At 51.9% G+C, this 13745-nt stretch overlaps 1 long non-coding RNA gene across 1 annotated transcript in view; it reads left to right on the forward strand.

The window, feature by feature from the left end:
• The first annotated feature begins 1990 nt into the window (after positions 1-1990).
• LOC131569602 (uncharacterized) overlaps positions 1991-13745 on the forward strand; it is a 30886-nt gene continuing 19131 nt past the window's right edge. The window contains exons 1-2 of the long non-coding RNA XR_009275802.1: positions 1991-2338; positions 4710-4756. This is a non-coding gene — a long non-coding RNA (uncharacterized LOC131569602). The remainder of the gene's footprint in view (positions 2339-4709; positions 4757-13745) is intronic.

Here is a 13745-nt window from a genome sequence, read left to right on the forward strand (position 1 = left end):
TCTTTTTTTTTTTTTTTTTAAACAGAATCTGGTGGGCGAAGCCGCCGTCCTCGCTGGAGGGTGGGAAGTGATGCCAGAGGGTCTCGGGGCTGAAATGGGAATTTCTGATTTCTGCAGGGAAATCGGCTCCTCTCGGTGGCTGCGGATTTGCCAAGAGAGGGGGAACAGAAAGGGAATTTCAAATTTTGGAATTTCCTTTCCATCCAGCGCTGCCCACGCTTCCAAACTGACGGGGGGTTTGCAGGAACGGCGGCTGAAAATAATAATAATAATAATAATAATAATAATAATAATAATAATAATAATAATAATAATAATAATAATAATAATAATAATATCCGGGACGGGCAGAAATGGTCACGGCTCCTCCGCCCGCGGCCGCGCAGGATGCTCGTCGTTTCTGGCCATTTGCAGTAAATAAATGGATTTTTAAAATATAATAATAATGGTGAGAGTTTAAAAAACAATTTAAAAATATCCTGGTGAGTCGGGAATTAAAGAGGAATGAGGTAGAGGAATGCAGAGACCCGCACGGGGCTGGGAAAAGCGGCTCAGCTGCCGAGATGGAAAGGAAACTGCAGAAAGAGGCTTTTCCCAAAAAATAAATTTAAAAAATTTAAATTTTATCTGAAAAACTGGAAAGAAAGAAGGGAAGAGACGCCCGCAATTCTCTCAATTGCTGTTATCAACTCCGTGCCCCAGGGCTCGGCTGCTGCCACCCCCACCGCCCCCATCCCTCGCTGAGGTTTTGTTCACTTCGGGTGTTTTTATCTGTATTTTTATCACTTAAACTAAACCAAAAAATAGGGAATTGATTCCTGATTTTGAGGTCATTCTCGTTATCCTGGTGTTTAAACCACGGGCAAAAGGGAGAAAACGTTATTTAATAAGGGGGAAAAGAAAATAATCCTGAGTAGGGAAGAAAATCGGAGCTCGAGATGAGACGGGAGTTATTTTTTAATACGCCGTGATTACAAATTTGTGATAGGAGGGAAATAATTCCCAAATCGAGGGGGAAGCCCCGCGCAGGGGGAAACTTTGCGAGATGCCAAAGGCGAAAACGGGGAAAAATCCTCGCCTTGCGCTGCTGCTGCCGTGTCCCCCCAGCTTTAACCAACACTCAGGAAATGCCAGGGAGATTTTACCCCTAATCTCTGCTTATCGAGCAAAAAAAAAAAACAAAAACAAAAACAAATAAAACCCCCGCGCTGTTTGTAAAAGCGGGGAACTCGCGGTGCAGAACCGGGGATCTGCGCTCCGTGGTGGGGTTTTATTGTTAATAAAACGCAAGAAGTTCAGAGGTTACCTTTAAAACACTCCCTGGGGCCGGGGCTGGAGCGCTCGGAGCCCGGCTCGGGCCCTCCGCTCGTGTTTTATTCCGAATTCTCGGGGTTTTGTTACCGGGGCGGGCTGAGGGCACCGCGCCCTTTGGGGAGCGGCTCCCGGTACCGGGGCCGGGCCGTGCTGCTCGTTAATGGCAAAGGGAGAAAATATTAATTGGAATTAAAGAGCGAATGGGGAGCAGGCTCACGGGCCCCTCAAGCACTCTTTGCTTTCCTCCAAACCCACCCAAACCCCCTCAAATCACCTTTGTTCCCCCCCGTTATCCCCGTTTCCCCCGCACGCCTCACCCCTTTCCCACCCCCCAAAGCCGCCTCGGTTTCCTCTCCGTAGCTGCGGAGAGAGCGAGGTTGCCATATTTGCATATATGGTAATGAGCTCCTAATTGCCAGGCTCGCCGCGCTTTGCCGATCGATTCCGAGCGATCCAGAGGTTAAGGAAGCTTGGAAATCGCGCGGCTCTGAGCTCGCCAACCCCCCCCCTCCCCTCCTTCTCTCTCTCTCGCAACACGGAGCTGGCCCCGCATTTGCATCCCAACTTTTTTTAACTCTCCCACGTACACTTTACGTATCGGCTACGTGGAGGCTGCTCGGCCGCTCCTATATATCCGTACGGCGGGCACGGCCCCCGCTCCTCCGCTCCACCGGCGGCTCCGGGCTCGGGGGCACGGCCAGGAGCCGCGGGAGAGCCGGGCAGGTGAGGGCACGGTGGGCACGGTGGGCACAGGGCTTGATGGGCAGCCTGGGCACTGAGAGGAGGGCACCGCTCCGAGCTGTCAGGACTCTCTGCCCATCAAGCGCATCCCCCAGGTGGGTGAAGAACTCGGGGTAACTCAAGAGAAAGAAAAGGGGGAGCATCGCTCACCCAGCCCGCGGAGCCCCCGCGGAGCCCCCGCACAGCCGGACAAACAATGTGAGACTTGGCGGAACAAAAGCGGCGGGGCTTGGGTTGCTGAACACGTCTGAGGCCAGACGAGCCGCGCGATTTATTGGACTCGGTGAGAAAACCATAATAAAAAAAGAAAAAAAAAAAGGAAAAAAAAAAAAAAAAGTAAAGGGGGGGACGGGGGGGTGGAGGGGGGGAGAGGACTCTCAAAGAGTCTTTATTATGGGCTGGGGGCCGCAGCGCTGCGGGGAAAATGCCCCGGGAGAGGGTCCAGCTCCTGCCTGGGGTCGGGGATGAGGGGTCGGAGTTGCTCCTAAATCCCCGGGCCAAGGGGAGCTTCCTTCCCTTTTCCCTTTTCCCTTTTCCCTTTTCCCTTTTCCCTTTTCCCTTTCCCCTTTCCCTTTTCCCTTTTCCCTTTTCCCTTTTCCCTTTCCCCTTTCCCTTTTCCCTTTTCCCTTTTCCCTTTTCCTTTCCCCTTTCCCTTTTCCCTTTCCCTTTCCCTTTTCCCTTTTCCCTTTTCCCTTTTCCCTTTTCCCTTTCCCTTTTCCCTTTCCTTTTCCCTTTCCTCCCGTCCCGCCGCATTCCGGCACCCGAGCGCAGAAAGTTTGGGCACGGCCGAGCGCGTCCATCCTCACTATTCTCTCGGCCCGCAAGTGACCCAAAGCCACTTTGCGTGAGGGATTCACTTCTTCCACCTCCTCCCGGCTGGAAAATGCAGATTTTGGGGTGCGGAGTGGCCGGGGCAGGGGATGGGAGCGGTCTGGGTCTCTCCAAGCCCCGGCGCTTTGTGCTTTGCTCCAGGGGATGCTCTCGGAGGGACCCCCAAATCCTCGCTCTCATAGGGGTGCCCGAGGATGCTCTGGGCGTCGGGCTGAGCCTCGGGGAGGGGGCAGCGGTGACACGGACACCGGGGGAGAGGGGACAGAAGGGTCCTGGTGCCCCCATCCCCGAGCAGGAATTTGGGGAGGGTTGGGATGCGCGGGGCTGGATCCCAAACTTGGAATAAGCCAATGAATGAAACGAGAGTGGAAATAAGCCCAGAGCAAAGGTTCTGCACATCCTCCGAGGCAGAACTGAGCGGGAAAGGTTCCTCCCCACCTCGGGAACTTCTCCCCGTGAGGAATTTCTTAAATTTCTCCCCCCACCATAACAAGGTGGGAGCCTCTTCATTAATAGCCCTGAACCCCGAGAATTCCTGCCCTGGGGTGGCCCCGCTAAGGCTCCTCTTCCTCAGGCCGTGCAGGGAACCCAAATTAAACGGGTTTAGGGGTTTTTATAGAAGTTATTAAAGCCAAACGTGATGCTCCGGCCGAAATTCGCCTCTCGGTCGCAGCGGGCCCGGGTGTTCCATTCCTGCCGCCGATGGAAAATCCCACATGGCTTTTTTGGGGGTTTATTTTGGTTGTTTTTTCCTGCCAAGGAAGCTTTAATCTTCATTTTAATTTTAATTTTTATTTTAACTTATATTTTAGTTCTCATTGTCCTTTTTTTTTTGGTCGTTGTTGTTGTTTTGGTTTTGCTCTTTAAAAGCCTCATCCCTGTCCTTGATTCTTTCCTCAGCGAGGGGAAGAAGCAGCGCTCAAAGAGTGCACGGGCAAAAATCGAACCCGAGCTTATTTTGGGCTTTTTTGGGGCTATTTTTGGGGTCGTACACGGACTCCTCGCTCTGCAAAAAATGCCCATGGTCCCACCAGGTCAGGTCCTCCCCGTTTTTAGCCCCCGGAAATTAAGTTTTTATCTATGCACTGATGTGCGTGGAAGTTTTAAGGCTGGAAATCCTCAAATCTGCCGTTCAAAGGGAGATCCCGCCGTCTGCTTCCTTGCGGTTTGGATTGGGCTTTTTTCCCCTCAGAAAGACAGCAAAGCACGGAGCAGGTTTTTATTTGTCTAGACACTCAAAACCCACCCGAGCATTTCCTGCAAATCGCTCGTGCCCTTCCCTAAATCCTCCCAGATGGGGTTGGTTCTAACGCGATGTTAAATAAAATTAGAAATAAAAATGCACTGTCATCGGGGTAATCCCAGGGTGAATACAAATTTGAAAGCGAAATCCCTGTCTTTGCAGCCTTTTTCGGGCTAAATCGCAAAATTCGTCGTGTTTTTTTTTCTTTTTTGGCAGGTTAAAAAAAATATATACTATAATTTCTGGAGGGGACTGGAATAAAAATTAAGAATTTTAAAATGTGAATTTAATAAGGAGGAGAATCAAAAGAGGGGCAAGCAGGCGGTTGTATGCCTAAAATCTCATCTCATTTTCGTGTGCCTAAAATCCCATCTCATTTTCGTGTGCCTAAAATCCCATTTCATTTTCGTGTGCCTAAAATCCCATCTCATTTTCGTGTGCCTAAAATCCCATTTCAGTGGCGATGGGGAACGGTCACACCCGGACCCCACCGAGCTGTCCCACGGCCCCGGGGGCTGCATGGGCACAGTGGGCACCGCTGCTTTTTTAACCCTTTCCCTCTTTTCGGTTTCTTTTCCAGGAGAGCCCCGGCCCCCTCTGCCCTCGGAGAAGCCGCTGCTGGCCCAGGTGGGTGATGGGGAACCACGGAGGGAGAAAAGAAACCACGGGCAGCGCCCAGCCCGGGGGGCGAGCGGCTCCAGGAGGGGTCAGGGAGGGTCCCTGCCCTGATAGAAATTGGGGAATGCAATCTGGGTATGGGGGTGCAGGTGGGAGGAACCCTGGGTGCCTCCAATGGGTGCTGCAGCCCCTCCCTTACCCCGTGAGCATCCATAAAATCTTCCCGAAATCTGCGTTTTCCCTCTCAGCTAAGTCTGGAAGGACGAAGGGAAAGGGGAAAGGTGCAACACAGCACCCCAAAAACCCTTTTGTGCAAGGGGGGACTCGCAGAGAACCGGGCAGGAGGCCACGGGGTGGAACAGCCTGAGGAGCAGAGCCCCAGGGCTGTTTTGGGGCTGTTTTGGGGCTATTTTGGGGCTGTTTTGGGGTAATTTCCACTCCCCCAACCCCCTTTCTCCACTCCAATGCTGGGGCCACACCAGTGGGTTCCCATTTTCCCAGTGGGGGGAACTGGGAGAGAGGGCCCTGCCAGGTCGGAGTGGCTGCACTGGTGGCGAGAGCAGCAGAATCGAGCTCCAGAAAGAGACAAAAGCCAGGAGTAACTTCCCAGGCCAAACTGACAGACCCCAAAAACCAGCTGGGAAAAAAATAATTCCAAGGTAAAGAAACCTATAAGAGAAAATGAAAAAACAAAACAAAACAAAACAAAACCAGCCCCAGTCCTCTGTTCTTGCTCAAGGAAAAATCATGGTGGGGTTTTTTGGCTTTTTTTCTTTTTGTTTTGGTTTTTTTGTTGGTTTTTTTTTGGGTTTTTTTGTTTTTTTTTTTTTTTTTTTTTTGCTTTTTTTTTTTTTTTTTTTTAATGGGATCTATATTATAGCAGGGAAATCAAAGGGTAATTAACGGTGGGGTTAAAACTAGAGGAGTAAACCAGCATTTTATTCCATTTGGGATCTGCACACCGCGGCCAGGCCTTGGCACTGACACTGGCACTGGCACTGGGTGGTGTTCGCCTCCCCGAGAAGGGGAAGCCAGGCAGGCTGAGCCTCTGGTGGGCACAGAGGTGGCGACCTGGGGACATCGGTGCTGGCAGGGCGGTCACGGCTGGGGCAGGGGACACTTGGCACTGCCCAGGGCTGGTGGCCATGAGCGGTGGCGCTGGGGGTGGTGGCGATGCCCGTGGTGATGAGGAGCGCCGCGCTGAGCCTGGTGAAGCCCAGGCCATGAGCGTGGCGATGAAGATGATGATGATGAGGGTGATGCTGGCGATTCAGGGCGATGCTGGACGCGCCGATGGCGGGGAGAGGCCAGAACGGCGGAGGCGGTGGCCGCGATGGGGCAGGCGGGGGTGACGGACGGCGATGCCAGGCTGGGGGGTGCCGGTTTGGGGGTACCAGCTTGGGGGGTGCCAGCTTCGGGGGGTGCCAGCTTGGGGGGTGCCAGGTCGCGCGCGGCCCCTCCCCAGCCCATTGATGAAGCGGGAGCGCTGCAGAGGGGTGGGAACGGCGCGGGTGACGTCAGGCGGGTGCGGACCAATCAGCGGCCGCGGCGAGGGCCGGGAGTGTGAAAGCATGAATGAAAAGTGCCGCGCGCCGCTCCCCCCGGCGCAGAGGCTGCGGGCAGCGGCTGCGGGCACCAGGTACGAGCCGAGCCGAGCCGAGCCGAGCCGAGCCGAGCCGAGCCGGGCCGAGCCGAGCCGAGCCGAGCCTGACCGAGCCGAGCCGGGCCGAGCCGCCGGCAGGGCCCCCCGCGCTACCCGAGCTGCGCTCCGCGGGGGCGGAGGAGCCGCGGGGTCTCGGCGGAGCGAGGGCTCCGCGCTCCCCGCAGCGAGAAGGGTGAAAGAGGGACGCAGGTGAAGGAGGGATGGAGCGGAGGGGAGAAGGGAGGGACGCGATGCGGGCTGCGAGGGGGGATGCGGGTTCCTTTCCCCGCGGAATGGAGGGATGCGGGCTGCCCTGGAGAGGAGGAACGGTGCGGGGGATGCGCGTTCCGCCCCGGAGGAGGGAAAGGGTGGAGGGACGCGGGTCACTCTGGAGAAGGAGAATGAGGGTTCCCCGCCGCCCCCGGGGAAAGGAAGGATGGGGGGAAGCGGAGCCGCCGAAGCGAGGACGGAGGGATGCGTGTTCCCCGCGAAAGAAGAAAGGACGGAGGGATGCGGAGAGAGGAAAGCCGGGGATGCGGGGAGAGCAAAGCCGGGGATGCGGGGAGAGCAAAGCCGGGGATGCGGGGAGAGCAAAGCCGGGGATGCGGGGAGAGCAAAGCCGGGGATGCGGTTCCCTGGCGGGGGAAAGCTGCGCTCTCTCTGCCCCTGAACGAACGGAGGGATGCGGGTCCCGCTCCCTGCCCGAGATGCGCGGTCCTTGCTCAGGGCCGGGGTCCTGAGCCGCGAGCAGGAGTCGCTCCCTTCCTTCTTTCCTCCCTTGCATCCCTTTCATCATTTCCTCTGTGTTTTCTGTGTTTGTTCCTTGCTATTCCCCCAGATCTTGGCTGAATCCAAAGCATCACAAGTTACTATTTATATTAACCGGCAGGTTTTGCTCGCAGTCATTTTGTTTAGAGAGCGTTCAACGCATTTGTGGGTGGGGAAATGTCCTTTTGGTCTTTTATGCATATTTTAAGTTGTGGGTGCAAATTCTATTTGCTTTGATTATTACCAGTTTGAATGCATTAATTTGATAGTTATTAAAAATAATGTGGGCTTAATTCTCGGCACCTGCAGAACATCATTTGGTTTGCAAATGAAACAAATTGAAACTCGGCAGAAAATAGGCAGCCCTTGCGTGGTTCTCCTGTAATTCTGCTCCAAATTGTGTTTCCTAGGGGCCTGATCCTGCCTGTCCCAGCGATGCTCAGCACTCTGGGCTGCTCGGGCTGCAGGAGCAGGGCCGGGGCTGGAGCTCTGTGAAGATATTCCGGATCTGGCTGTTAATATTTGCATCTCTTTTTATTCGTTTTCCTCCCTCGTTCCTTCCTTAAAAGCCACGTGCCCCCGAGCCCCTGGAGAAGAGGAGGTTGGCTTTTTCCTGCTGATGCTGTAGACTCCAGGGGTTGGTTGTTATCTTTGGTTATCTAGCTGTATGAGTGGTGTCGATTCTTCATAAAGCTAGATAACCGAAAGTAAAAATAACCCCATTACACGCCTGAGGAGGATGTGGAGAAGAAAGGAAATTCATCAAAAAAGGAAGAGGAGGAAAAGAAAAATATATAAAAAAAAAAAAAAAAAGACCCCCCCCCAAAAAAAAAAAAAAAAAAAGAAGAGAAAGGAAATGAGAGGCGGAAAAAATGGGGGAAAGACAACTTTCAGAGACTGGAATTAAAACTTGAGGTAGGATTTTTTTTTTTTTTTTTAAAGAACCTATTTGCCTCCTGTGATTTTAAGAGTTTAGTGGTTCTGGGCATGTGAAGAAACCATCTGTGTTGAGAAAGACAAAGATGTTGCCGCTCTCTCCTCGGCCGTTAACTGTAATTGAATTAACAAAGTAAAACTTCCAATCAGATTATGAATTAGTTAAGTCCAGGACCCAGACTACAGATCAAGGATGAACTTTCATTGCATAACCAGTCATAGAGCATCAGAAAATCCATAAATCAATACAGATTACTGTGTTGGATTATCTGTTTAATAAAGCAGCAACAGAGCAATGTTTATTAATGGTTGTTTTGCAAATACGAGTGCTGGATTCTTTTTCCTTTTTTCTACCTTCCCTCCCCCTTTTCCCTATTTGTTATACAGATACATAAATTTTCCTCCCTGACAGCTATAACTTGATATCAGTATTAGAAAGAGGGATATGGTGATTTGTAAAATGGTTTCTTGCAGTTTTCTTTGTTTTTCTTCCCTTGTGTCTCTATTCAAATGCTTCCTTTCTTCTTTTAACCCTTTGTTTATGAATGTTGCCTTGAATGGACTCAAGATTCTAATTTGGGGATTTACAAGGGAGATTTTATATATATATATATATATATATATATATATATATATATATATATATATATAACTTGTGTGTGGAACCACATGAGACTAATTGAGGAACTTGATTTTGCTTAATTTATCTTCTCTGCCAATTGATGTTGGTTCTTATCCCTCTTTAATGGATTATGTATCAACCTATTCCTTATGGAAACTGGGATTTTTTAAATCTGCTCTACCCTAGAAGGGAGTTTTGAGTCAAAGAGGTGAGCTGGGTGCTTCCCACTTGCTTTTAATAATCAAACTGGGTGCCTGAGATGCCACCTACAAATCACAGCAACCTATTTGAAAAGGTGTCTTGATCTTGCTTAGGAGAGCACAAAGATCTCATGGTGATTAAGATAAAATAATATCGGAACGGTGATTCCAAGGAGGGAAAAAAAAACCCTAAAACCAAAAAAGACTTTATAATAATAAAGAGCTAATGTGGGTGATGGCACCTGAACTAATTTTGGAAAGGAGCAATTATAGCTTTGTGACTTTATGCAAACCCTCTTGTGAGAGATGTAGAAATGAGCTGACTTTTGACCTGTGCTGGACCCGCTCGTTTCGCTCGTGTGCTCGTTGGGATCTCTAAAAAACCCAAAAGGGCACAAGGAGCTGTGCCTGGCCCTTCCTTCAGGGAAGGGCTGTGGTGCTGGGTGTGATGCGACAGATTTATCCTGCTCATATGAATGCTTGAAATTAATAAACAAGATTTTATTCCCCCTCACCCATGGCCTTTAATTCAGAATAATTTAGCACGTGTGTTAAGCGGAGTTCTGTGATGATCTGCTTGGGGAAAGCTTAGGGAGAACCTTCTTTCCTTCTTCCCATTGAGGTTCTGCCATTGTTCCTGGTGCTGGCAGGGATGTAGGGAAGTTTTTACAGGCTCTTGTTTGATTCCCTGCTCTCCTTTGCCATCGTGCTGCTCCTCCCTGGGGCGAGTGAGGTGCTGCTCTCCTGGCCAGGCTGTTTGTCCCCAGCCAGAGAGGGACATGGCAGAGGGCAGGACAACAGGGAATGAGCTCCATGGGCAGGGAGAGCAGCCTCCAAGGAAGGGGAGACCTCCTCCATGGATGCTCACACCCAAAGAGAGCAGCCTCCAAGGAAGGGGAGACCTCCTCCATGGGTGCTCACACCCAAAGAGAGCAGCCTCCAAGGAAGGGGAGACCTCCTCCATGGACGCTCAGACCCAGGGAGAGCAGCCTCCAAGGAAGGGGAGACCTCCTCCAAGGATGCTCACACCCAAAGAGAGCAGCGTCCAAGGAAGGGGAGACCTCCTCCATGGATGCTCACACCCAAAGAGAGCAGCCTCCAAGGAAGGAGAGACCTTGTCCATGGGTGCTCACACCCAAAGAGAGCAGCCTCCAAGGAAGGGGAGACCTCCTCCATGGATGCTCACAGCCAGGGAGAGCAGCCTCCAAGGAAGGGGAGACCTCCTCCATGGATGCTCACAGCCTGAGCACCTCAGGGTGACGTTGGCTTGGCTTTGGTGACAAAGCTCTCGGCACGGAAGTCTCCTCACTCATCCTTTCCCAGGCCAGGAGAAGTCCTGCTGGGTGTCCACACCACTCCTGGGTGCTGGTGCTCCAGGATGTGTCTGAGATGTCGGCGCCGAGCGGTGGCCCAAGGTCTGGGCGTGAAAGGGGACAAGGGACTTTTATTCAGGCTGAGCCCTGGGAAGGTGCCATGTGCCATCCACCATTGGCCCGTGGCTTCCCTCAAGGAGGGGAAAAAAGCCTTTTTCTCCAATCAGGGGCTGGGAGTGCTGCTGTGGGAGCATCTTTTGGTGTTCCTGGGTGACCAATCGCGGGCTCTGCGGCGCTGCCATAGGCTGCTTTGGATGGTGTCACTTCTTGGCTCTAACAAAGGCATGAGCAGGAGTGGGGGGATGTAAACTGGGACAAGGATGAAACTCCTCCAAGAATTTAGCAAACCATGTGTGGAGGGCCTGGAGCCAGGGGCAGGAGGTGCCTGTGCTGGTTGGTGATGGAGAGGGTGGGTTTCAAGCCCATCAGGCCCAAGCTGCCTCTCTGGAGCTTTTGCACCTCATTCCCAGCTGCAAAAATCTCTCTTTAAGATGCTTGTGACCCCCACTGCCATTCAGGGACGTGGTGACACTGTGGGGCTACAGCACCTCCGTGTTCATCACCCATCCCTTTGTGCTCCCAGCCTGGGGGGGAAATGGAACCAGTTCAGCCCCCTCAGCCCTTGGATGGGTCCCTGGGGGATTTCTGGTGCCACAAGCTTTGCTGCAGTTTCTGGGTGCAGTTGGAGCATGTCACTCTTTGCCTGGATAGAATTTCTTTTTAATTTGAGTTTTTGTTGTGGGGAGTGACCATTTCCAGTGGTAGAATTGTCTGTGTGACTGTGAGCTGGGCTCTCTCTCCAAGGGCTTTGGAATAGTCTTGCAAATAGCTGATTTTTAATTTTTTTCCCCTTTTTTTTCTCCCTGATTTACTCCTGGAGTGCTGTAGCAGTAAGCCCTGTGTGTTTGCGTGACATTGATCCAAATTGCAGTTTACATGTGGCCGTTTAAGCTTGCTTGGACACTCTGATTTGACTGGTTAACACTCAGCACTGTCTACTCTGCTCTCCCTTCTGGCCACATAACTGCTGGAGACATTAATAGGAGACACACTCGTTTGGGAGCGAGGTATCAGCTCTCCACAGCGTTCTCTTGCTTAGCAGCAGTTTGGAATTGGGGAGAAAAAGGGAGGAAAAGCAATACTGATTTTTCTGTGATTCAGTGAGTTGTTGAGGAGAACGAGCCTATACAAATATAATTGTTGAAAATTATTAATTTCACTCAGTGGATCTCCTTTAGGTTTTGGGTTTAATGCTTGTGTTGGCAGTGCAGAAATGCAGCAGAGCAGTTTGGTGCTGAGGCCAAAGCCCTCTCATTGTACTGCGGGTCGGGGGACTGGCAAAAGGGCAGAAATTCTTGTGCTGGTTGGTACTGCCAGTGGATATAAACTTTTACTTTGTGATGGATAAAATATGTATATTTTCTTTCTTAAATTTCTTAAATTTCGTATTTGAAAATTCTCAGCGCAGAATGATGAAAAGTAGCTTAAAAATGTTTTTTTAAAAATAATGATTTTATAGCGTCTGAGGAAAACACATTTCCCTATTGAGGGAATTTTTTTGCTGGCCTTTTACAGTTTTAAACTGAAAACAAAAGGAGGCCCTGATGGCTCAAGCCCCTCTGGTAGATGAAGTGTCCCTTGTCCTCCCAGCCCAGTCCCATGCAGCCTGGCTTGGGCAGGTGTGGAGTGGCACGGCAGTGCCACCACAAAGAAATCCCACCAATACCATAGAAATTTGCATGTATCTATTTCATTTTAAAATGCACAGATTGAATTCCTTCCCACAAGCAGTCGCAGCTGGGTTTGGAGGGAGAGGGGATGGTTTTTAGAGATGCTCTCACAGCAGGGCTGGCAGCCAGCGGTGACTTGTTCCCAGCACCAATCCTCAAAGCTCTGCTCTTTTTGGGGTGCTGCTGGTCCAGCTGGGTTTGGGGGCATCTCTGTACCAAGGAAAGCGTGAGGGCTCTGCCACGGGCACCTAGAGGCTCAGAAATGCTGATGGAAGCCTCCAGCTGCTCGTCCGGGGCTGAGAGGGGAGCACATCTTTGTGCTGAGAACAGAGTCTTTCCTCTTCAAACAATCAGGGCTTCAAACCCCTGAGCGTTTTCAAGGGAGCGATTTTTATGTCGGGATTATGATAAAGCGGCTGAGTGGGCGCTAAGCCGCCATAGGAATCAGATCAGGCCCTGCTTTAATTTCAGCGAGTGGCGGTGTGTGGGAACGGAGGCTGGGCTGATGCTCGGAATTACCCGAGCTCTGGGCTCGGAGCTCAGCCTGCAGGAGGCTGGGCAGGCTCCTCTTGTCCTTGTCCCCATCGTGTCTGGCACTTCTCAGGGTGCTCTGCAGCGCCCTGGGGTGATTTTGGGGTGGCAGTGCCTATTTCTGTATGGCAGAAAAGGAGATTTCTTGAATCCCCAAACGCTGCGTGCCCAGCGCACGGGGCCGGGCGGCTCTCCCGCACCCCGCCCGAGGGAAGCAGTGCCCCGAGGGGGGGACGGCTCGAAGGAAAATGATGAGCTCTGTGCTCCTGAGGCTGCTGAGGAGACGGGAGCCAGCGGGCAGGTGGCTGAGATGCAGCCGGGGTGATTGGATGTGAAAGCGGAGCTCGGTTCTCGCCGCCCGCGCTGGCAGCTCCGCGCTCCCATCGCCGCGGCCGCCGCAGCTTTTGCTGGCCCAGCCCTGTGCTGCCGGCATGCCGGGGGGGCTAAACATAGTCCTGGGGGGTATTTCGGACTGCCCGGAGGGATTTTCATGGATAGATATAGAAAGGGACGTGTGCGTGTGAGTCCCGACGCTTCTCGCTGGCCGAGCTGGGGAAGGGGCGGCGGCCGCGGGCAAGGCTGGCACGGCCCTGGGTGGTTTTGCAGGAAAAGAGATGGGAAACTTTATTTTAGGGTGCCAGCTGTGGAGAGGGATGCCTGAATGCTGGGATTGTGGCTGGGGGTGTCCGTGTGTCTGCAGGGCTGGTGGGGAGGTCTTGGACCGGGACTCGTGCTGAATCTGGGTCTCTGTCTTGAATCTGGTTCTCAGTGAATCATAGTCTCTTACTGGTTCTCAGTGGATCACAGTCTCTTGAATCTGATTCTCAATGGATCACAATCTCTTGAATCTGGGTCTGAGTGGATCACAGTCTTTTAAATCTGGTTCTCAGTGGATCACAATCTCTTGCTCCCTGGTTATCAGTGGATCACGGTCTCTTGAATCTGGTTCTCAGGGATCACAATCTCTTGAATCTGGTTCTCAGTGGATCACAATCTCTTGCTCCCTGGTTATCAGTGGATCACATCTCTTGAATCTGGTTATCAGTGGATCACAGTCTCTCGAATCTGGTTCTCAGGGATCACAATCTCTCGAATCTGGTTCTCAGTGGATCACAGTCTCTCGGATCTGGTTCTCAGGGATCACAATCTCTTGCTCCCTGGTTCTCAGTGGATCACAATCTCTTGAATCTGGTTCT

Source organism: Ammospiza caudacuta, chromosome 30 (assembly GCF_027887145.1).
Source record: "Ammospiza caudacuta isolate bAmmCau1 chromosome 30, bAmmCau1.pri, whole genome shotgun sequence".
Lineage (NCBI taxonomy): Eukaryota > Metazoa > Chordata > Aves > Passeriformes > Passerellidae > Ammospiza > Ammospiza caudacuta.